This window comes from Neofelis nebulosa, chromosome 14 (genome assembly GCF_028018385.1).
Source record: "Neofelis nebulosa isolate mNeoNeb1 chromosome 14, mNeoNeb1.pri, whole genome shotgun sequence".
NCBI lineage: Eukaryota > Metazoa > Chordata > Mammalia > Carnivora > Felidae > Neofelis > Neofelis nebulosa.
This window is the reverse complement of record NC_080795.1, coordinates 10,616,801-10,640,427: the sequence shown is the minus strand read 5'-3', so window position 1 is coordinate 10,640,427 and position 23,627 is coordinate 10,616,801. Positions and strand designations below refer to the sequence as shown.

At 41.0% G+C, this 23,627-nt stretch overlaps 1 protein-coding gene and 1 non-coding gene across 3 annotated transcripts in view; one reads left to right on the top strand and one right to left on the bottom strand.

The window, feature by feature from the left end:
* TOX (thymocyte selection associated high mobility group box) overlaps positions 1 to 23,627 on the top strand; it is a 309,777-nt gene that overhangs the window by 30,148 nt on the left and 256,002 nt on the right. The window lies entirely within an intron of this gene.
* On the bottom strand, positions 424 to 508 carry TRNAG-UCC (transfer RNA glycine (anticodon UCC)). The gene has a single exon. It is a non-coding gene; the product is annotated as a tRNA-Gly (tRNA).

Sequence of the window (23,627 nt, the reverse complement as noted above, 5' to 3'; positions counted from 1 at the left end):
GAGCGAGGAGATGGGGTTCTTTACTGGCCTTGACGAGATGAGTGAAGGTTCATAACAGAGCCTGGGAGGTGAGGGAGGAGTCAAGAAAGATAAGAACAAGGATTTGTGAGCAACCCTGAGGACCCAGCTGAGAGCAGCGATTTTGGGATACCTGAATTTCTTCTCCAGGGAGCTCATGACCTTGGGAAAGTTATATTTAACTCTCCCCAGCATCCCCAAGCCCTCTTTTTTTGGAGAGGCCTCTGTTTATATCAGGTGTCATTGGCATTCTCTGCTTTGCCTTTTCCTTATTTAAAAAAATTGTTTTTCTAATGTTTATTTATTTTTGAGAGAGACAGAAGACAGAATGTGAGTGGGTTGGGGCAGAGACAGAGGGAGGCACAGAATCCAAAGCAGGCTCCAGGCTCCGAGCTGTCAGCACAGAGCCCGACGCGGGGCTCGAACTCACGAGCTGGTAGATCATGACCTGAGCGGAAGTCAGACGCTCAACCGACTGAGCCACCCAGGCGCCCCTTTGCCTTTTCTTTCTAAATCTCATGAGAAATACACAAAGGATACACAAGCTCCATCTCTTGACATTCCATGATGGCTGGTCATACCTGCATTGGAAGCAAGTGGTGGGTGCTACCAAAGAGCTGTTAGTTCCAGGCAAAGCTGAAAACGCTGTTGGGAAAAGATGATTCTGTATTTGGTCATAGTGCACTGAAAGCATCTGACCACATCGATGGCCAGCAAATTTAGTCCAATGGGGACTTCACTTTGATGGGCCATCACTGGAGAATGCTGGTCATAAAACCTTACATTCCCGGAGCGGATGGTGGTGTTAGCCCACAGAATTTATGGCTAATGGTATGAATTAAGTCAAGCTGCTCTTGCTTCCATGAGGTCTTACATGCCACCAAGGAGTGAAGGGGATTCCATGGTAGTCACTGAAACTGAGAAGTCACTTTCAACAGACGGCTCCTAAATAAAATAGGAGCTTCTTGAGGGACTAGCAGGAGCTCTAGATGAATGTGCCTGCAGATCATCCAAGAGCCCAGAGAGGTCGCTGGGATGGTCCCACAACCACCTGACATGAACCTGAAGTGGGAAAACACACGGCAAGACGTGACTGAAAGCTAATGGCTGTCTCGTGCAATCCTAATTGGGCGTGTGCAGTCCTGAGCACACACGTGCTGTGCCCTGAGTGTGCACGCTACGTTCTGAGCACACCTGCCACGTCTACGTCAGCATTAGGCTCTCTGGAAAGGCCTTTTGCAAAGCGAGTTCAAAGAGGCTAAGCTTGATTTCCAACGTGTCATGAAATGCTATCATAGTTCTCTTTAGGTCTACACTTCATTTATCCTAAATGAACTTGGCTGCTGACACATTTTGTCGTCCGTTGATGTGAAAGTATTACGTTTCACTAACTTAATAAGACTAACAGCAGTGTTATTTTTGGTTGCTAGAAGGCTACCAGTGCGATCCATAACTTGTGGCTAACAAGTACCTGCTAAAACCTGTAATCATGTCGCTGTGCAAGGGACCCAGATGTCATCAGTTTGTTTTGCTTTGCAAGTGGTGATGCACTGTCTGTGAATGCTCCAACTTTTCTTACACCACAGCTACCTCATTTGCCAAATATGGGAATGATCCTTTGTTCATGTTAATTGAAAATGACATCCTTATTCATCATATGCAATTTTTTTAGTCATTAAAATTCTGTCCAAAGCCTACCCAACTGAGGAGAACGGCTGAGTAATACCCTGGGCTTGTTAATCTATTGTCATCAGCCTTCTGTTTTATCCTCCTGACATGAACAGAAACAGGAACTCTGATGTCCAAACTCTGCCTTTGATTCTGCACCCAAAATGGAATGCTGGAGCAGTTAGACTCATGATCTGGAAACGTAGTTTTGGCCTAACTTATCCAGAAAATGTCCAGAGTCCCTCATTTCACTGGAAGGTTCAAAGACTTAGGCCTGATTGGATTCCCAGTGGAAATAAAAATTCTTCGGATACATTTTCCTTTACGTTGTTACCTACGCCCGCATAAGTACACAATGGAACAACTATCTAGTGCGATCGATCGATGAAGACAGTGAGCCGAAATGAAATTCGAAAGGAAAAAAAAAAAACCACCTCTAACAATAACTCTGGATCTAAATTATACTGCTAATCATCACCCGAATTAAGAGATAGCCACAGGCTGTATCTGTTTAACGTCTTATTCTTTCTTGGTGACCTTCCGAAAAGTAGTAAAAAACACATTAAAATAATTTATATTGGATGTCAAAAATGTGTTTTATTTTTTTTATAATAAAGGTTTCCATCCCTTTGATTAAATCTATGTTTATATTTGACGCGTTCCTGAGGTACATAAATTCTCATGACAGCAAAAGTCCACATACTCACAGTACCCAGGGCCAGGTTGAGTTGGATTTGGACACATGACATAAATAAAAGTGGTTTTATGTTTCACCTTCATCTGGTAGGTGAGCACTCCACCTTTTCTTGTGAAACATAATCGGTTGTGACATGGCAAAATTAGATCCTGGCTATTTATTATCTTCTGAAATCAAACCCCATAACTGGGAAAGCATGTGGTAGGTCTGCTGGGGCAGCTTGTGTTCAGAGAGGAAAGGGGGGGGGGGCTTTCCAGTTTTATAAGCTCAAGGTGATTTTCTCCAACATCTCGAGCATTTTAATTAATTACCCTGAAAGATTGAGTAAATTATTATTTGAATACTTTATGGCATTACATGTTAACGTTTCAAGGACAAAGTGCTGTACTTTGCTTTTCAACAATGCCTCATCTGTCAGAATATATCTTTGAAATTTATGTAGTTTGCTGCAGAGTTAAGGGGGGGGGACAGACCTGGAGTCCTGTGAATTATTAGGAGACACCAGAGTCGAATGTGATCTATCCCACAACAAAAGGAATATTTATCGATACCTGATTTCAAGTTCGAAATGAACAAAACGAGTAGTGAAATCGATTAGCTGCATTTTCTCAGAACATGTTAAAATATAATTGGCTTTCTTGGATGAAATTCTTCTGATATTTTTTGGAATCCTTGGCAGAGCCGTAAGGCTAAGCAAATGCCTTCAAATCAGACCAAAACAAATTTTGCAAAAATGGTTTTGGGCATGTCAGTCTCATGCTGGGCACCATGCTTCACAAAGTATGCCGTGAGAGCCGTGTTCTGCTGTTTATGCTTATGGATAGAAGGTGTTTCTGTTCAGATATCACAATCTGGAAGATATATATGAAAAGCGTTCTTGAGCCTGCAGAAAGCCTTTGATGCTGAACTTGACAAAGTCTGTTTAAATGTAGAGACTGCATCACATGTCATAGGCTGCTCAGTTGATCTTTGTAACCAATAACAACCTTCCCTTTGCAGATATAATCTTTCTTTCTCCATAAGGGCACTCAACCTTTTACTAACTTCATCCTACCATCAGTAGATTAGATTAAATCCCCATTTACTGCATCATATTAATATTTTCAATGGCACACTAATCCAAGAAATAAATGTGTCAGTTTCTATGGCCACATGGTAATGGGCATAGCCATCACAGAGTGCCTTAAGGCCACATAAAAGACTTAATGTACAGATTGAATAGAGAAGCACATTATTTATTACGAAGCTATCAAGCCGAGAAATTTAGCAATCTCGTTTTTTAGATTTGCTCATTTGACCTGGGCCAATTTGCCCCACTGGTAATACTGAATATTCAGTACCACAATGTTTTTGCAGTTTTAAGGATAAAGTGGTCACACTAATTTGATTCAGAGCAGTTTATTGAATTGAATGATTTTTATGTCCCTGAAATGTTTATTGATACTTCTTTTTTAGTTCAAGTGACTTAAAATGTAAGAGGGACCAGGGTGTAGGCCTCCTTACAGTGCTGCTGAGGGGAGTCTGTTTAGCAAAAACAGTAACAGAGAGAGATGGAAACAAACCTGTTTGGCCTGATTCTGTCATCTGGGTGGGAACAGGTGGGGAGAGAGAACAGGGATGGAGATGTCGGGTGAAAGAATGTGCTCCCCATAACTCCTCTATTCCACAAGGTTTGAGTCTCTATGAGCTTTGGAGGGAAGGTTTGATTCAACCAGAAAATTTGTAAAGGGAAATTCAGAGAATGGAAGGTTTGCAAAGAAAGCCTCTCCTCTCTCATTCTCTTTCTCTCAAACCTCACACCCCCTCTTTTCCTTTCTACAATAAGAGCAACGCTGGGATCATTTGGTAAAATGGAAGAGACCCTCTCCCAACACAAAGCCCGCTGGCTCCCTTCCACATATTGACATTCGAGCCAAAAACGAAATTGAAAATGACAACTTCACGTTGGTTATTTGGCATCATATAGTTTTAAAAAGTCAAACATGTTTAATGGATTCTACTTTTCTTAAAAGTGAATGTTGACAAACTAATTCAGAACTTGAAGGCAGCCTTTGGTTGCTGCTGGGAGCTAAAAAGTATAGAATTGGAATAGACTTAATTCTTGTTGATCGATTCATTCATTCATTGAACTGTGCACATAAAAATCGAGGGGATTGCTTTCCTTGAAGTTTGACAGTAGAATGTGTTTCAGATCAAAGGCTGTGTTGATCAATGCTATGGTGTAGTATCGGGACGATTCTGAACATTTTCAGGCATATAGAATTGGAGGGCCCACTGCTGACTGTCCACTTTGTATATTTCTTTGCTTGGTCTGTTCCTTGATTATTTGGCATGATTTATCATTCAAAAAGACGGAATCTGGAGTTACTACTACAGAGTATTCATCTGCATATCCAATGACGTTTGCATTTATATTACATTTGGAAAATTCTGTTTTAGTTTGGGATTTGGGTAGAGAATGTTTACATTTTGTGGATATTTTACTGTGTTTCCAAAAACCTGTTGGAAGAATTATTTTTTCTAATATTCCTTTATTACACTTTCTAAGAGAGCTGTTATTAACAGGGTACCCGTACTAACAGTATTTTACCACTGACAACAGCTGACATTTCTAGAAGCTCACATGTCAATAAAATAGTAGAAGGAGCCAGTGGGGAGACAGGAGAGACTTAGCAGAGCATATTAGTGGCTTTAACCAAGCCCTCCCAATCTGTTGAAGTTTCCAACTTTATGTTCTGGAAAAGCCTATTTCCAGTAAGTCGGAATAACCCTCCTGACAATATTTCATCAGCCATCAATGCTAAAGAGAAGTAGCTGATGCTAATACAGGCAGCTTGAAGTGGAGAACAGACAGAAAGCTGTTACCAACAGACTAGTTGGAAATAAATGTCTGTGCGAATCGGTGTATTTTAATTTTATTAGAGAATGTTACCTGTCCCTCCATGGAAAAGTGGCTGCAACAGACTTTTTGTGGCTATTTTCTGACACAGTAGTAACACAATCGTCCCCTAATTTTTCTGAGAAGTAATTAAAGAGCTCTTTGTTCTTAAAGAAACACGTATTTCTTTTTCTTTGTCTCTATTAACATTTGGTTTGTGTTTTGACAATAAAAACATGATGTCTTAAGACTTCTTTCAGAATTCAAGCACAAAATCTGTAAAAGTCTCAATTTAAAATAAATATATACTTTTATAAACCTAGGGAATAGAATAAGTATTTTAGTAAGGACATGCTGCGGGCTAGGCCTGCTGAAAGTTCTTTAAGCCTGTGAGTAAAGGAGATGTTTCCTACCATAAAATTCTTTATGGCCTGAGCTTTAAAAGGATTAAATGTATTGTATACCTAAAACACTGAGTACATATAGACCCGCTGTCATAAAATCCTTCACAGAGCAACAAGCGTCTTCCGTATTAACAGTACTTTTCAATTGAAGCTAAAAATACGAGGGTTTTTTTCCCCCTGTTCCTCCACTGACGCTTGTTGGTGAATTTAGAAAGGGTCAATGCAAATATTCTTTTTTTTTTTCTTTCCAACTTTTTTTTTTATTTATTTTTTATTTTTTTTATTTTTGGGACAGAGAGAGACAGAGCATGAACGGGGGAGGGGCAGAGAGAGAGGGAGACACAGAATCCGAAACAGGCTCCAGGCTCTGAGCTGTCAGCACAGAGCCCGACGCGGGGCTCGAACTCACGGACCGCGAGATCGTGACCTGAGCCGAAGTCGGCCGCTTAACCGATTGCGCCACCCAGGCGCCCCAATGCAAATATTCTTCCAGCAGAAAACGTGAAAGGAAATTTCTATAGCGTTTTGCCGGCTTGGTTCCTAAAAGAGTGAGTTATCGTTTCTCTCTCCCAGGGTCATTCATAATGACAGATGTACATGGTGCAGAGGTCACCTACATTATTGTCAGTAGCACGGCTGGCAAGAGAATATTTATTACAAGAAGAGGAGGGACAGAGAGACACGATGTTGAAACAGAAGACAAGACCAGAGTTCAATTGTTTTTCCCACTGAAATAAAATATGATCATTCCCTAAGCGTTCTTAATAGCATTGATTTCTAAGCATTCTTATTGCGAATATATTTCATCTCCATAAATGTTCCTGGTACTGTTGACTTAAAAACAGAAAATAATCAGGCACTCATTTAAATTTTATTTTTCCAGTAAGCCTGTCTAATAATCGAATATATTAGGATGCCTCTTAAGATATCTTTTGAATTATTGATAGGAGGACTGTTTGATTGTCAAGGCCTCCTTCCCCCTACCATATTTTAAGAGGACTTAAAATAGGGACAGTATTCAAGTCAAATACTGACTTGAAATTTTACTTAAATGAATATGATAATAATAAATACAGGTTCCAAGATGAAGAATTGACAGAGTACGTTTGCACTCCCCTCTCTCTCCCTTTCCGTTCCCTTTTACCTCCGTCCTACCCCCACCCCTTCTAATTTTAGCCTATTAAGACAACTATACTTGGAATTCCTTTCCTGAGTTAGTCTGTTGATTGTCCATTGAGGTACAAAGGAACGCCTGTGCTTGGATCAGGTTTTCTCTGCCTCCCCCTGCTCCCCCACCCCCATCTACAGCAGAACCAGTCCAGAAATAGCCTCTTCAGTGGAAATCTCTGACTGTGAATTCTTTTTTAAAAAGAGGGGGTGGGGTAGGGAGAAATGAAATTGAATACAGTGACTTTTTTTTCCTCCCTAATTTCAGAATAAAGAAAGGGAAGGGAGGGGAACGTAGCTGAATCACACAAATTCCCAAGAATAGAGATATACAAATAAAGACATATGAAAAGAAATCTCACAAGCCTTTTTATCACTTAGCTGACAAAAGTCACACAACCTCTCAGCATTATTTTTGAGAAGGACCATGGTTGTAACATAGGTGCAGCCTTGGGTATGGCAGGTGGTAAGTGTCTCATAAATTTTAGCTTCCTTTACCTTTAAGGGCAAAATGGATTACCTTGTTCATTTTCCTATCCCCTTAGCAATGGCATTGTGCCCATAATCAGAAGGCTTTCAGTAAATATGTGTTTAATGTATGTATAAAAGGTAGAGGTAGGGGCGCCTGGGTGGCGCAGTCGGTTAAGCGTCCGACTTCAGCCAGGTCACGATCTCGTGGTCCGTGAGTTCGAGCCCCGCGTCGGGCTCTGGGCTGACGGCTCGGAGCCTGGAGCCTGTTTCCGATTCTGTGTCTCCCTCTCTCTCTGCCCCTCCCCCGTTCATGCTCTGTCTTTCTCTGTCCCAAAAATAAATAAATAAATTAAAAAAAAAAAAAAAAAAGGTAGAGGTATACAGGATATTTGGCATTAATAAAATTCATATCCATAAATATATTCTAAGATAGTTATAGCAGTGCAGCCATACTGTTTATAAGCAACCCCCCATTGTTGGTCAGAAGGCGTTTTTACAGTGCTGGTTGACATGAGGAAACCTCCCATCTCATGGCCTCAAGGCCTCATGGGTAGGGTTTGGCCAAACTGACCCACTGAAAAGAACTGCTTTCAATTCCCCAGTTCTCTGTGGAAGATGTTCCTTTTTTTTTTTTTTTTTTTAATGTTTGTTTATTTATTTTGAGAGAGACAGATTGGGGGAGGGGTGCAGAGGGAGAGGGAGAGAGAGACTCGCAAGCAGGCTCCTCACGGTCAGTGCAGAGCCCAACGTGGGATTTCAACTCACAAACTGTGAAATCATGGCCTGAGCTGAAACCAAGGATCCTAAGGGATGCTTAACCGACTGAGCCACCCAAGGGCCCCAGAAGACGTTCTTTTAAAGCAGACTTCTAAGTCATCAGTCATTCTCTTCTAATTTGAAAGAAAAAACAATTTACGCCTTTTCCAAATTAAAACCAAGCAACACAAATACAAAGTTTCATGTAATAAAAGGGAACTAATATCCTAAAATCACTAGTTATGTGCTATCAAATGGTATTGACAAGAGTAGAGTAAAATCAGGACTCAGGTGAAAACTAAAATATTGTTCTGTGTCAAGAAACTATCCTCAGATAGGCAGAATGAATTAAATCCCTGCTTGTTAGTTGGTTGGAAACATTCAGATCAGAGAACCAAATTAAAACAGATCTTTTTGATGATAAGGCTCAAGGTAAAACAATTTCCCTGCTTTTCCCCTTTATAAATATTTAAGCATCCAATTTAAATTAAGGAAAAATGGCAAGCCCTACATACACAGTTTTCCAGAAAGGTGTAGTATTGCAGTAGCCATGGAGAGCCTGTCAGACAGTATTCACTGTTTTTTAAAATAATTCTTACTGTCAGTTGTCCACAGCTTTTAAAAAAAAATTTTTTTTTTACCTTTTATTTATTTTTGAGAAACAGAGTGAGACAAAGCGTGAGTGGGGGAGGGGCAGAGAGAGAAGGAGACAGAATCTGAAGCAGGCTCCAGGCTCTGAGCAAGCAGTCAGCACAGAGCCCGACGCGGGGCTCGAACCCACAAACCGTGAGATCGTGACCTGAGCCGAAGTCGGACGCTCAACCGACTGAGCCACCCAGGCTCCCCAGTCCACAGCTTTTTAAAACAGGCTGGAGGTACCTGTTATTCCTCTGCCTCCGTTTTATCCACTTCTTCACTGCTGCTTCGAACATGATACCAAGGGAAGCTATGCTTCATCCTGCCTGACAGGTTACAGTTATTAGAGTGTTCCCAAGTTACGTGGTCAATACCTTCAGAGGTGCTTTATGCTACTTTACTTAGTCGTCGTGGCAAGACATTTTTCCCAGGTGCAACTTTTTCAGGGAAACTGAACGATGCTCCAAACACGTAATCAACATGTGAAATGCAGGCCATCCCACACCCATTGAGTGTGTCTTCTGTTGTGCAATAACAGAAATCTTAAAAAAAAAAAAAAAAAAAAAAAATCCTCAAGGAAATGAGTGTGCAGCGCTTAGGGAGTTGTAGGAACCTTGCGTAGAAGCCAGACCTCCACGTTGGCTTTCTCGATTCATTTGTGCCGCGATCCTGAAATTACGGGAATACCCCCTTTCTGTACAAGAATTAGATTCCTCCCATTTTAAAACCTCCCGCGTGCACTGTCCGATACAGCATGGAAAGATCTAATTTCCACCGACCTGCAGGTGAGCTCTGACCGTTGGGTAGGCACTGCTGTCCCAGGCTCTGTGAGGGACACTTGTGATTGGCAGAGGTTCCCAAAGGACTGCAGACATGGTGGCCGCTCAGGCCACTCGCTTGCCATCTCTGCTCTGTCGCAAGACTCGTAACCTGGCCCACGAAACTCTACTGTCCCTGAGCTGCGGATGTAGCACAGGTAGAATTAGGCTTTATGCTTCTTGGTGACAGTACTGATGCTTTTCATAATGTACTTGCTTGTGTAGATAATACTGTTTGCTCCGTGTCCTTTTGTCTTTATTTTTTTCCTCCTAAGTGGGTTCATTTTCTCCCTGCAATGGCGCACGCATTCCCAAGGGCCACCGAGGCTGGGCTGGAAGCAGTGAGTTGCTACTTATTACATTTAACATTCGTCTTACCATGAGTTAAGGGGCCAAAATGATTGTTCCATATTTAGGGCTGCCGGGCTTTCAATTGCCTCTATTCTTCATAGTCCAATAAATAAATTTTCCTTTCTTTAATAGCACATTTTCTACATCATAGCCCTTAGCAAACAAGCAAGAATCGATAAGTATTGAACTTCATTCAGCATCAACTGTGTAAATAAAATGTCAATTGTTCAGGCCCTTAGTCTGGAAGAGTCTTAGTCTTTCATCAAGGCTATCTGGAACCTTCTGACTCCCACCAGGAGGGAATCGGCACAGGAGCAATTATCCGTGCCAGGATGATAGCAAGTCTATGCTTGTATAGATCCCCTATGCTTCAGAAAGCTCGATGAGAGGGACATTCGGAGACCCAAGGGCCAGAGCAGTGAGATACACATTCTTGGCCAAGCACCACGCCTCTCCTGGTCCTGTCTCATTTAGAAGTGTATAGCCTCACTCCTGCAGAGACATTATGGTGCACAACCGAAGCAGACACTTTAAACTTACATGCGTTCTCAAGAACAGGTAAAACCCTTCTGCACAAGCTCACAAGGGAAAAAGGGAGCCAGAGTCGCAGCACCGACACGGGCATCTGTGAGCACGTTAAGAAATGGAACACTTCCTCTCATCGTTAGAGCCTTTAAATTACAGACGGGAACGTTCGTAACTTCAGGGAAAGTTGTCACCTGTGACTGCAGTAGAAGTCCTCAGAGGTGTTCATCCCAGACCAGAGCCACCTTGTGCAATCAGTGGGGTTCTGATACCACAGGACAGAACTCTGCCTGGAACACAGGTCCTGTGGAGCTGTGTGGCCTGACCCCGTCTCACTCTCCCTACCTTCGTTTTGCTTGGTAAAATGAAACAAAGTCCTATTGGCTTTTGGGGGGGTTTGTGAGGATTAACTTATGAGATGATATATGTGAAACTGCTTTATATAAAGTGCAATACAAGTGATATTCTTTCTGGTATTGCTGCTGATAGAGTCATAGTTGTTGTTTGTGTTATTAGACTATGTCTTCCCTGAGTTTGAGTATTTGGAGAGACCCTTTATGATGCAACCAGAGAACTTTATAAAGCAGAATCTAATAAAATGTGGGGCTGGCGTTTGGGGTGCTAAAAAGATCTGACCTATGATTCCTAATGGAAAGAGTATCTTTTTGACGAGAGAAATGGTGTCACTTAAAATCTACATGAGAGACAGTTTTTTTTTTTAATTTTATTTTAGAGTGAGAGAGGGGGAGAGTGTGTATGAATTGGGGACAGAGGCAGAGGGAGAGAGAGAGAGAGAGAGAGAGAGAGAGAGAGAGAGAGAGAGTCTCAAGCAGACTCCATGCTTGGTATGGAGCCTGACATGGGGCTTGATTCCACGACCCTGGGATCATGACCTGAGCTGAAATTAAGAGTCGGATGCTCAACCAACTGGGTCACCTGGGCACTGTGAGATAGTTTCGTTGTAATTAATAATTATAGCAAAAAAACTACCAGCATGAAAAATAGCCATCATATTAATCACATTGTATATTTCTATCCCCCCAGGAAATAGAGGTTTTCAAGTAGGAGGAGGTCAAGAACATGTATGTTTAGTTTAACATGATGTCGAACCTATCTATTTGACATTATTCAGATTTTTTTTTAATTAAGTAGTCACGGGCGCCTGGGTGGCTCAGTTAGTTGAGCGTCCAACTTTGGCTCAGGTCAGGATCTCATGGTTCGTGGCTTCCAGCCTCGCGTCAGGCTCTGTGCTGACAGCTCAGAGCCTGGAGCCTGCTTGGATTCCGTGTCTCCCTCCCCCTCTGCCCCTCCCCACTTGCGCTTTCTCTCTCTCTCAAAATGAATAAGTAAACTTAAAATTAAAAAAAAAATTAAGTAGTTATGTTTGGTTTGTCTCCAATTTCACCAGTGTAAAAATTCACATTCAGCGCTATAGGCAAAGCCAGAGTTAAGCATCATTTAGAGACCCTCCCACAATACCTTCTTTGTCTCTGTCTCTGATATTTCTCTATACAAGTCTTCCTCGACTTACGACGGGTTTGCTTTCCGACGTGTAATATACTTTACCCTGCCAGACAGCATAGCTCAGCCTGGCCTACCTTAAACGTGCTTGGAACACTTACATTAGCCTACAGTTGGACAAAATCATCTAACCCAAAGCCTATTTTGTAAGAAGATGTCGACTCTCCCACATAATATATTGAATACTGTACTGCAAGTGACGAGCAGAATGGTTGCCAATGTATCAGTGGTTAACCCTGGCGATCACGGGGTTGACTGAGGGCTGCGGCCGCTACCACCGTTCAGCATCGTGAAAGAGTAGTGTACCCACAGCACTAGCCTGGGAGAAGATCAAATTCAAAATTCAAAGTATGGTTTCTACCGTGTGCATGATGCTTCCACACCATCGTCAAGTCAAACAATCATAAACCATCTTAAGTTGGGGACCGTCTGCAGTAAGAGGCTCCTTGTATCACTGGATAGTTCGTTGTAGCTCGCTTTGCTGAACGGCTGTGGTTTTCACTTCTTGAACAGCCTTCCCTAACCAACCCCTTGCAATATGACGTCTACGTCAACCCTCTTACTGGTATGCTTTCCCAGAGACAAACATTGAATTCTTTCAGCCAAGTCATTCGTACCATTGCTGGCTTCTCGTGGATGTGTATTGCCCAGTGGACGTCCCTCTCCTTGAAAGATTCTTCTTACTTGGTTTACAGCACCTTACTCTCTCTGGGCCCTTCTGAGCCCTTTAGCCTTCTCTCTCTCCTTGCATGGACACTTCATGACCCCTCAATGATGGGCAAGCCATTCGACCAGAAAAAAAAAAAAAAAATTATCCTGACATTTGTCAAAATAGTCAGGAAGACTTTATTCAAGACTCTTGAAAGAGGTGGTGTCACGACTGTTGCAATAGGGAAGAGAAAACAGGACCAATTCTAACCACAGTGAGAATAAGTGGGAATTTGTAGGAGCTAGTTTGAGGCATGTAGGGGTTGGTGGAGGGAAAATTACTAAGGGTAATGACAAAGATTAGGGGAAATTCTTGCCAAACTGATTCTTGCTGCGGGCAGGCCAGGGTGATCATATAGTAAGCTCAGGATGATAAAAGCTGCAGAATTGGATCAGATATTGATGGGGCGGGGGAGAGAGTCTCTCTAAACTGGCTTCACAGGACTCTGACTAAAACTGTATGCTGCATGGACAGACTCTGAAGGCCACGGTGGAGGCACAGTGAGACACGGGCTCTGAGGAACCTGACTAACGTTTGGTCAAGGAGAGAGCTTTGTCACTTTTCAACTGCTGCCTTTCTCTTTGCCTTTCGTTCTCTAGTGGGCATGTCGATTGGCATGGTTTTAGCTATGACTCTGTGATGCTGCCTAAAAGACTATCCTAGCTAGACTTCGAGCGCTGTGAGTCTTGAGTTTCATATTTGCAGATATTTTCAGGCCAGCATATCCAACAGCAAACCTATCAGCTCCCTCCCTCTCACCACTTTTTGCCATGATTGTCTGTGTTCTTCTCGTCCTTCGAGCTAAAAACCTGGAAGTCTTCTTTGGCTGCATCCTTTTCTTCCTCAATAAGTTTTATCAATAAATTTTGTTCATTTGTCTTCTTGGATTCTGATTGAATCTCTGCTTTCACCGGTTCTGTCTCACAGCTGTGTCACGGTGAGAACCTTTATCTGCTGTCTCTGCCTTCAGTTCAGCTTACATGGAACAGACCGCCCGGTGGTCTGACCTTCCTCAGTCACAATGTAATTCTCTGATCCCTCGAGTGGCTGCTTACCTTCTCTTGCATGAAACCTTAAACCTTGTATGGCCTGCTCACGATGCTCGCCCGATGTTTCCAATGCCCTGGAATCTCATGTTCTCGCTGAGCGTTGGACGTTCCCACCTTGAATGCTTGTGCTTGACCCAAATTCTTAAAGCACAGAGTTAAGGGCTACATCCTACTTCTCCATTTTTCCCAATATCCGTTCACCTTGATTTTGTTTTCAAATTTCAATTTCTGTGTATAACATTCGGAAGCAGACTACTATATTTTCGTACTTCATATTACACTATTTTTGTACTATATTTTATCGTCATGTCATCATCTATTGTGAATAATGTCTCAGCAATTAGGTTGAACGATAGGAGCCACACATTTTTCATCTAGATCCATCTGTTTATCTTAAGGGACACGTCTTAGATAAATGTGAATTCAATACTTACTGCTTCATCGATGATCAGTGATCTTACCAGGAAAATGTTTTACTCTTCACCTGCTGTTTTTCCTCTGTTCTACAAATACTCAACGTTTTGTTAAGAAATGCAAATGTAAGAAGATTATTTACTGGGTAGTTATCAAATATTTCTCGGGCACACTTATCCTATGAGCGCTTGGACAGCGGTAATAGCAGAACACGGTTCTTTGCCTCTCTTCAGTTGAAGTTTGAGAGATATTTGTTCAGAGAACCTAAATACAGCATGTTTGCAAACAGATTTATTATTGGAAAAATTAGGAACTGAGAGGTGAAGTGATTTGTCCAAGAACTGAAGTGAAGAATTAAAATTATTATGCACAATCTTTTTTTAAATTTTTTTAATGTTTATTTATTTTTGAGGAAGAGAGAGAGAGACAGAGTGTGAGTGGGGGAGGGAAAGAGAGAGAGGGAGACACAAAATCCGAAGCAGGCTCCAGCCTCTGAGCTGTCTGCACAGAGCCCAACGTGGGGCTCGAACTCGTGAACTGTGAGATCGCGACCTAAGCCAACATCGGCGCTCAACTGACTGAGCCACCCAGGTGCCCCTGAACAATCTTTTTTTTTGTTTATGCCAATGCAATCTTTAAAAAAAAAAAAAAGCAAAATATATAAATAACAAAGACAGTGGGAAAATAGGAAAATGTTGAATGAACTTTTTTCTAAGTTTAATTATTTATTTTGAGAGAGAGAGAGAGAGAGGATCCCAAGCAGTCTCCTCACTGTCAGTGTGGACCCCAATATGGGTCTCAAACTCATGAACCGTTAAATCATGACGTGAGCTGAAATCAAGTCTGACGCTTAACCGACTGAGCCACCCGGCAACCCGAATGTTGTATGAACTTTGAAATTTAATGCTTTATCTTTGCATAATAATATCTGCAATCCACACCAGATCCATGTTATTTAGGTGAGGGTCTACGAAGGGATTGCCTGGTCACAACTTAGAGGTATATTTTGGGGTCCTTTGAAGGGCAGAGGGGTGAATGGAGCATACTATGTTATGTCCTTTCTAGATGGAAACATGTAATGTTGTTTAAGTCAGGTCTTCCAAATCTGTCCAAGTGGAGACTCTCAATTTCGATTAAGTAGATTTATGGAGGCCATGAACATTGTTCTGTAGCTCAGGGATTTGTGTTTAATTTTCTGGGATACCGTCCAATGATAATGTCTTGAGGATTTGAATTTCTGTGATAGGAAAACTAAGATTAAAAAATATTCTACCATCCATGCTGACCTCAAAATAAATTGGACTCTGAATAGTACGGCCAAGATCCCTACAACCCCACCAACCCCAATAACTCTTTGGTTTCAAACAATGTGCTTGGTGTGGTTTTGCTTCCTACGGTTTTGGGTATTTGTTGTTGCTGTTGTTGCTTTTACTCATTTTTTGAGGTTTTCCTGATGGTTTCTAGGGCACAGCAAAGTGATATTTAACAAAACGCAGAGATCACAATGGTTATGGAATCTGACAAAGTCCATACAATGCAGAATGTCTCTAACATATTCTGAGATGATAAGCCAGAAGCATAGATAGAAGTTTGCATGTTTCCAGGTGGGGATTTGTTGTATGGACTTTTTGTTGGTATTTGAAGCCTTAGTTTAGAGATTCAACTCATTTTATCATTGCGTAGATATAGGAGATCCATAAAAAAGTGTGCATGTGTTGTGCTTAACTTCCTAATTAACCTTAAACTTGTTAACCATTCTGAGGAGGGACAAAATATGGAAGAATCATTTAGTTGTAAAATTATTTGTAAGTAGCTGCCTTGTCATATATTTGGATTAATAAATTAGATTAATTACTCGTAGCCAGTATGATAAATACAAGTATTTTGAGTCCCACAGCAATTTTAAATAATGCCAAGCAAACTGAATAACATTTCCCACATTTTAATGAAAATATGAAACGGAAATGAAATTAGCACCACTCCTATATGTTGTAAATAATAGATTTTGCTCTGTTTAGTTATATTATTAAACCTGGGGCACTTATAATAGCTGTAACTAATAATGGAAGAATTAGAAATACTATACCCAGTAAGTGACATGCATGCTTAGTCATGGTTCCCAGTGGAAAACATTCCAACTGGAAAAGATAGTCTCATGGTTTACAAAGATCTCTGTAGTTTCAAATTTTCAGTGATCTGCAGCTATGTGTCTGTTTTCAGAACAAGATATCAAACAGCCGATTCTTTCATTCACTGCTATATAACTTGCCAAAAGTAGCATGATTTATTTAAACAAAAAAAAAACAGTAATTTTACTTAAAAAGTTTTTTAATGTTTATTTATTTTTGAGAGAGAGAGACAGATAGACAGAGTGTGACCGGGTGAGGGCAGAGAGAGAGAGGGAGACACAACCTAAAGCAGGCTCCAGGCTCTGAGCTGTCAGCACAGAGCCCTGTGCGGCACTTGAACTCATGAGCCGTGAGATCATGACCTGAGCTGATGTCAGACGCTTAACCAACCGAGCCACCCAGGCACCCCAAAAAACAGTAATTTTAAAAAATGCCCTCTATATAAAGCTGTCTTCTCAGCTCTTGTTCTTGAGTAACAATCCTTCCTATATCATTGGGATATGATGATGCTATTGGTCCCTGCAGTCCAGCAGAGGCAAAATGCCAGTGACAAGAAAAGAAAATGGAATTCATACTGTTCCTACCCATAAGGCAATATACTTAGGGATATTATTGCAAAAAAGGTCTCTTTTTTTCTTTTTTTAATGTCTATATCAGAATACCTTGATGATCAAGGAAGGGTACAGTTGAAACTGGTACTCTTACACTGATTAGAAATGCATGTCTTGTTTCCTTTTTCTTCTTATTTTTTTAATGTTTTATTTATTTTTGAGAGAGCACACTAGTGGGGGAGGGACAGAGAAAGAGACAGAGGATCCAAGGCGGGCTCTGTGCTGACAGCAGTGAGCCCCATGTGGGGGATGTGGGGCTCGAACTCAAGAACTGAACCATGAGCTCATGACCTAAGCCGAAGTCAACCGACTGAGCCACCCGGGCACCCCACTGTTTCCTTTTTGATTAGCAAGTTGATCTATTTGCTTGTGTAGTCACAAATTTTAAAAAAAAAAAAAAAAAAAAAAAAGGACTACAATGTTTGAACTGCAATGAATTTCAGCTCCTTCGGCATTTACTTGAACACCTAGTATGTGTAACCAGCTGTTCCTTAGGGAGGTTGAGAGAAAGAGAGAGAGAATACAGGCCAATTAGAGGAAGGGCAGGCCTTTAAAGAACTTGAAAGGTGATCTCCTTGAGAATCATTTTAACTTTATATTTATCCCTTTATATTCATTTTTTGGTCAAGTGATAAAATTATCAGAATATTCTACAATACTCTGTCCAAGGGGAAACCGTGAAACTTAAAAAACAAAAAAAATACAACAGAAAATTTAGAAGAGTGTGGAATTTCTTTTAAATTACTGATTTATCTAGGTTTAACTTCTTTGACCACAGCTCTAAGTAGCTAGATCACAGTGCTACAGAGCAATAATTTGAGCTACTCAAGGGTGGGTATAGATTAACATCCAACTAAAGATCTATGCCGTAAATCCGCATAAGCACCTGTGGTCAAAACCTAGATTCACCTGGATGAAGTAGGCAGCTAATTATTGTCCAGATTTCCTTTCAGTTTTGCCTTTCTAGACCCAACCAGAATTTAACACTTCAGGGCAATGTAACCAAAACAAAACCCCCCAAAAACAAACAAACAAACAAACAAACAAACAAACAAACAAACAACAAGGTATGTGGAAGCTTGACTGTCTCATAATTCCAAAATTAATGCATTTTAATCTTTCTGCAATTGTGTTCCCAGAAATTCTTTGTATCTTGTACTTTTAAATGCACTACTAATTGAAATTAATACATAGATAGCTATGGCAAGCTGTCAGTAGAATTCCATCATTGAGCTGTTAATTAAGAAAAGAGCGTTTTCGTTTGTGGAGATTAATATCAGTCTCTGAGTGGAGAGCATTCCCATTCCATATGAAGCTTAGCTTTGTAAACTTGTCCAGTCCCTAAGACCTAAGCAGGTGGCTGGTACTTTGTAGTGTGTGAAAAGAATGGCCAGTGTGTCAACACAAGTGTGAATTGAGTGTTGACATTCTGAGACTTTGGTTTTGTTCCAAAGCCACCCCACCCCTCCAATCCCCATACTTCCTCGTTCCCTCCCACCTTTTTGGTGGGATCTCATTGAATCAGACACTAAACTTGCCTTACTCTTGATCCCTCCCCATGCCTATGGACTTTTCATGATTATTGTAAAAGCATCAACTCAAGTGAGAAAATATTTCCACCAAATTGTTATTTATAAAGTGGCTAGTGATCACCGTCTTCTGTAGATGCAATCCTACCTGAAAAATCAGAAACACCATTTTCTCCCTTTGAAAGGTATTTCTAGCTTTATCTGTGGTTAATATTCTCCATCTTACAGGGATTTTTTAGAAATGCTTTTGTTTAGGATGCAGTCGTGTGATAGCATTGGTCAGTCACCTTTCCCATCCCCGCCAAAGATAATTGCACACTTTTACCTCTTTTTCAGACTTGATATCTCACTGACCTCCTCATTTTCACAAGATGACCTTGAAACACTCTTCAGGAGAAAATGGAGGTTACCAAGTGCACAAATATTTCCTTGTAGCCATCACGTCTAAACCTGTCTGCACACACATTTCATTCTTCCTTGATGTGCTTTGTCCATCCGTCTCTCTCTCACATCTGTCTTGAGTCTCTCTGGGTTCCAAATATGCTCATGCCTCTCCCATCTTGAAATGCAAATACTTAAACCCAAGTTGCCTGTAGCTTTTGATCCTGTCTTCTTCCATTTACAACCAAGCTTTCTGAAAGGTCAGTCTGCTCATGTTTCAGACTGTCTTCACCTGTTCTGACTCTTCATTGCCCTACACAGTAAACCCTTGGACTGCTGGTAACTTGTCCTGCAAATATTCCACAAGATGAGCAAACATTTCTAATAGATTTTAACTTGATAAACGAGCAAGGTCTTGAAATACGAGTAGTACATGGCAGCAAATGTCAGATGATCACAACGAAGTCAATGGTTCTTGAAATTCGCACTTGATATACAAGCGCTTTGGATTAAAAGCGTGTTTCCAGAAGGCATTATGCTCACAAAGCAAGGTTTTACCACACTTTCTCAGGCCCTTATCATTTTTAAAGGTCAACCATGATCTCCATGTTGCCAAATCCACTGACCACTGTCCTTTGTGAAATGTTTCCTCACAGTATCCGAGTCAAGGTAAAATGTATCCTATTTTTTCTTGTACCTTCTTGCCTTTTCTCCCTATGTTCCTCTTCTTCTGTGGACCTCTTAGATCGATGAGCCAGTGCTTTTTAATTCACTGAAAATTGTGTCTGTTTTGGACATGTCTGGTTGGAGTGTGCTGAGCTTGTGAACGTAACTGCTTGCGTTCCCCAGGTCTCATCTTTGAACCCCTTTCCAAAAGCGTGGTTTTCCAGGGTGATCAGTCCCAGACAAATGGCTTCAACCACTACCCATAAACCGAGGTCTCTAAAATCATATCTTCAATGGATTTTTCTTCTTATTTCTAAGCCTCTATATTCAATTGCCATTTCGGCATCTGTACTTAAATATCTTGCATTTCAAAATCAGGAGGTTCAAATGCAACACACTTCCTCCCAATCCTGCTTCTTTCTTTGCTATAATCTGTAAGGTAGAGAATTGTACTAATTGTCTGGTCACCAAAGCCAATAACCTGGGGATTCTAGATTATTTCCTCTTCTCATCCTCTACATCCAATGGCCTGCTCTGTTCTTGAACTCAGTCTCCTTCCTGTTCCCCACCATCATTTGCAACTTCCTCTCCCTGCGGTTAGCCTTCATCACTTCTCACTGGATCAGTTGGTTACCCATTCTTCTTGCTGTCAACTGCTTGGTGTGGCACACGGACCCTCCTAGTTGGCCTCCCGGTTTCCTCCCAGGTGTCTGCTCTCAGCATTCCCTCACATGCATGGTGCCCTTCGTTCTGCACGTGCCTTGTTGTTTTAAGCCACCATGAATGCACAGAGCCTACTCTCCCTGGCTCAAATGCCTCTTTCCTGCTTCCATATCGCTCCTTCCGGGAAACCCTCTGAGCCATCAGCGGCTTCTGTCTACCTTATCTTAACCTGAGGAGAGTAGGTAACATTATAACTGTTGGTGAAGTGGTTATGAACACAGGCTCTGCAATCGGTTTGGCTGGGAGTGTGTCTAGACTCCGACACTCACCTCATGATGGTACAGCAAGTTACCTCATCTATTTGTGCCTCGGTGTCCTAATCTCCAAAATGGAGGTCCCCGGGGTGCCTGGGTGGCTCAGTTGGTTAAGTGTCTGACTCTTGATTTCTGCTCAGGTCATGATCTCCTGGTTTGGGAGTTTGAGCCCTGCATTGGGTTCTGCACTAACAGTGAGGAGCCTGCTTGGGATTCTCTCTCTCTCTCCCTTTCTCTGCCCCTCCCCTGCTCACGCACACACACACACACACACACACACACACACTCTCTCTCTCTCTCTCTCTCTCTCTCTCTCTCTCTCTCAAAATAAATAAATAAACTTTTAAAAAGTTGCTTTTCTTTCTATTCTTTTTCTTTTTTCTTCTTCTTCATCCCCTTTTTTCCTTTTCCCTTCTTCTTTCCCTCCCTTTTTCTCCTCTTTTTCTCTTCATCATCCTCCTTTTCTTCCTTTTTCCCTTTGCCTCTTTCCTCTCTGTGTTTTCTTCTTCGTTCTCTGCCTCCCTCTCCTCCTTTATTAGAATTTTCCCCACGAGACCTGTGTGGAGGCTCTGTGGGTATTGGGACTAAATTATAAATTCAATTCCACACCCCATAACCCGTCACAGAGAATGTTATTTTATGTTTTTATTGGATATTGGGAAAAATATTGTTTTCTGCCTTTAAAAAATTATTATTTCCATGATTCAGAGTTAGTGAATATGTTTCATTGAATTAATGACAAAATACAGATGCCTTCAGGAAACCTGTGTGAATGCTAAATATGAAAGAATGAGTTCTTATATAAATGTATGCTAAGCATAATTATGTCAAACACCTATATCACTTTTTATGTGCCAGGCATGGTTAAAAGAACGTTGTGTTTATAAACTCATATTATTATTTTCCCCATTCATAAGGTCAAATATCACAAGGTTTTTTCCAGTTCACAAAGTTAGATTACTTATTTTCTCCATAACAATTGTACACAGTAATTATTATCATAATTATACCTTTCAAGCTGGAAGTGAAATGACACATATGATTTTATATCTTGGAAAGCCAAGGAAAGAAATGTCATTCTCCATGAAAGAAAAGTGTAGGAAAAATCTTTATTGTGTCAGATATGTAAATTATTTTAAAGAGGTAAAATTAAGTCTTCATTTTTTAAACTTGTGCCCACAATTCTAATCTGGGATGTAGTTTTGTTTGTTTGTTTGTTTGGTTGGTTGGTTGGTTGTTTGGTTTTGTGTTGTTTAAGATTTTATTTGTAAGTCATCTCTACACCCAACATGGTGCTTAAACTCAGAACCTCCAGATCAAGAGTCCTATGTTCCACCGACTAAATGAGCCTGGCATCCCAGAGATGGAGGGTTTGTTTTTTTTTTTAATGTTTACTTATGACAGAGAGAGAGAGAGAGAGAGAGAGAGAGAGAGTGCAAGCTGGGGAGGGGCAGAGGGAGAGGGAGACACAGAATCTGAAACAGGCTCTAGGCTCTGAGCTGTCGGCACAGAGCCCGACGCGGGGCTCGAACTCACAAACTGTGAGATCATGACCTGAGGTGAAGTCGGATGCTTAACTGACTGAGCCACCCAGGTGCCCCAAGATTGGAGTTTTTAACAGGAATTAATCTTTTCTGTTTTTTGTAACAGAAGGACCCTGATTCTTGGAGTGAATTTCTATCTCCTCCACTTACAAAGAGTAGCTTTGGGCCAGCCAACCTTGTGGAAAGCGTAAGCTTCAGTTTCCCTCAGTGGATTTGGAAGGAGGGAACTTGTTTAGAAATAACGTGTTATGTTTGTTCTTATTATAGTTTTAAATTGGAACATTTGCTAAGCTATATGTTTGAAATAGCTTTTTTTTTCTTTACCACAAATGAAGAATCCTTGGAACTTTGATTTTCGGTACTTAAATAGGTTTAAAAAATGATAGCATACCAACTCTCCTTCTTTTGGATTTGCGGTGACATTACGAGGTACTAAGAGGGTCTGTAGCAAAGGTACTTATGCAAGTTGATTTAACTAAGTATTTCTTGTGACCATCTCCTCCTCCACCCCAATATCTATTAATATTTCCAGGCACATAAGCGATCTGTGGGGTGCAGTTTGTGTGTTTGCCAATGTGGGCTCAATCCTAGGAAATGTAATACATTGTTTTTGCTAACATTAAGTGTTTCTGCATTTTAGTCATAATGAGCTTTTGGTCATGATGAATTTGACCTCCAAACATGGAAGTTGAGAATAATTGGTAGTGAACAGGAAAATCAATTTGCAAACTAGACTCTTTGGGAGAATTTTTTGGTTTTTTCCTTTAACAGTAGTAGTTAGGGCCTATGAGTTTAGATGGCCTTCATACTATGATTCAATTCAACATTTTGCAGAGCAGGAAAAGTAATAAATGTCACCTAAAGAATTTGGGGGGGAAGTTTTGCAGTGCAAAAAACTGGTGGGATCTATTGATTTCAGTTGTGGAGACAAATAATATGAGGGGAGAAGGCAGGCAACCCATAATTAGTAAAGAACAGGAGCTCTTTTTTGTTAGTCACTGTGACAAACATTTAGTATTATGAGCTTTAACTTGTATTTGTTATTAGATTTTTGTACTGCAGTCAGTTAAGATTGTAAGCATTTGACTACATTATTGATCTGTTCTCAAAAGAGAATCTGTTGGGGTGTCTGGGTGGCTCAGTTGGTTGAGCATCTGACTCTTGATGATCAGACTCTTGATGGGATCAATTCATGATCCCAGGGTCATGGGATCGAGCCCTGCATCGGGTTCCACGCATGGAGCCTGCTTAAAATTCGCTCTCTCCCTCTCCCTTTGCCCCTGTCCTCTGAGTACCTTCTCTCTCTCTCTCTCTCTCTCTCTCTCTCTCTCTAAAAAAAGGACAACTGTTGTGTGGCTGTTTCACTCATTTGTACTTTGATTTGACCCAATAATTGAAAAGGATGCTAATGAAAATCCATTCACGTTCCTTTGACACGAATGTAACCAACTTCCTACTTGTCTAGGCTTTCACCATGACATATTTGCTCATAAATTATCCAGCAACACAAGTATGAAACTATTTTAAGTCCTTTCCTGACTGGTAGAGATTTTATTGGGCACTGTAATACCATGTAATGCCTTTTACTCTTCCCAAGACCGGCATTCAGCAATCTCCAAGAAGGAGGAGTTTGGTTCTGTGTTCCCCATGGTTTTGGTGCACTTTCCCTCTTTTTTTTTTTTTTTTTTTTAAATGTTTCTCCTTTTTT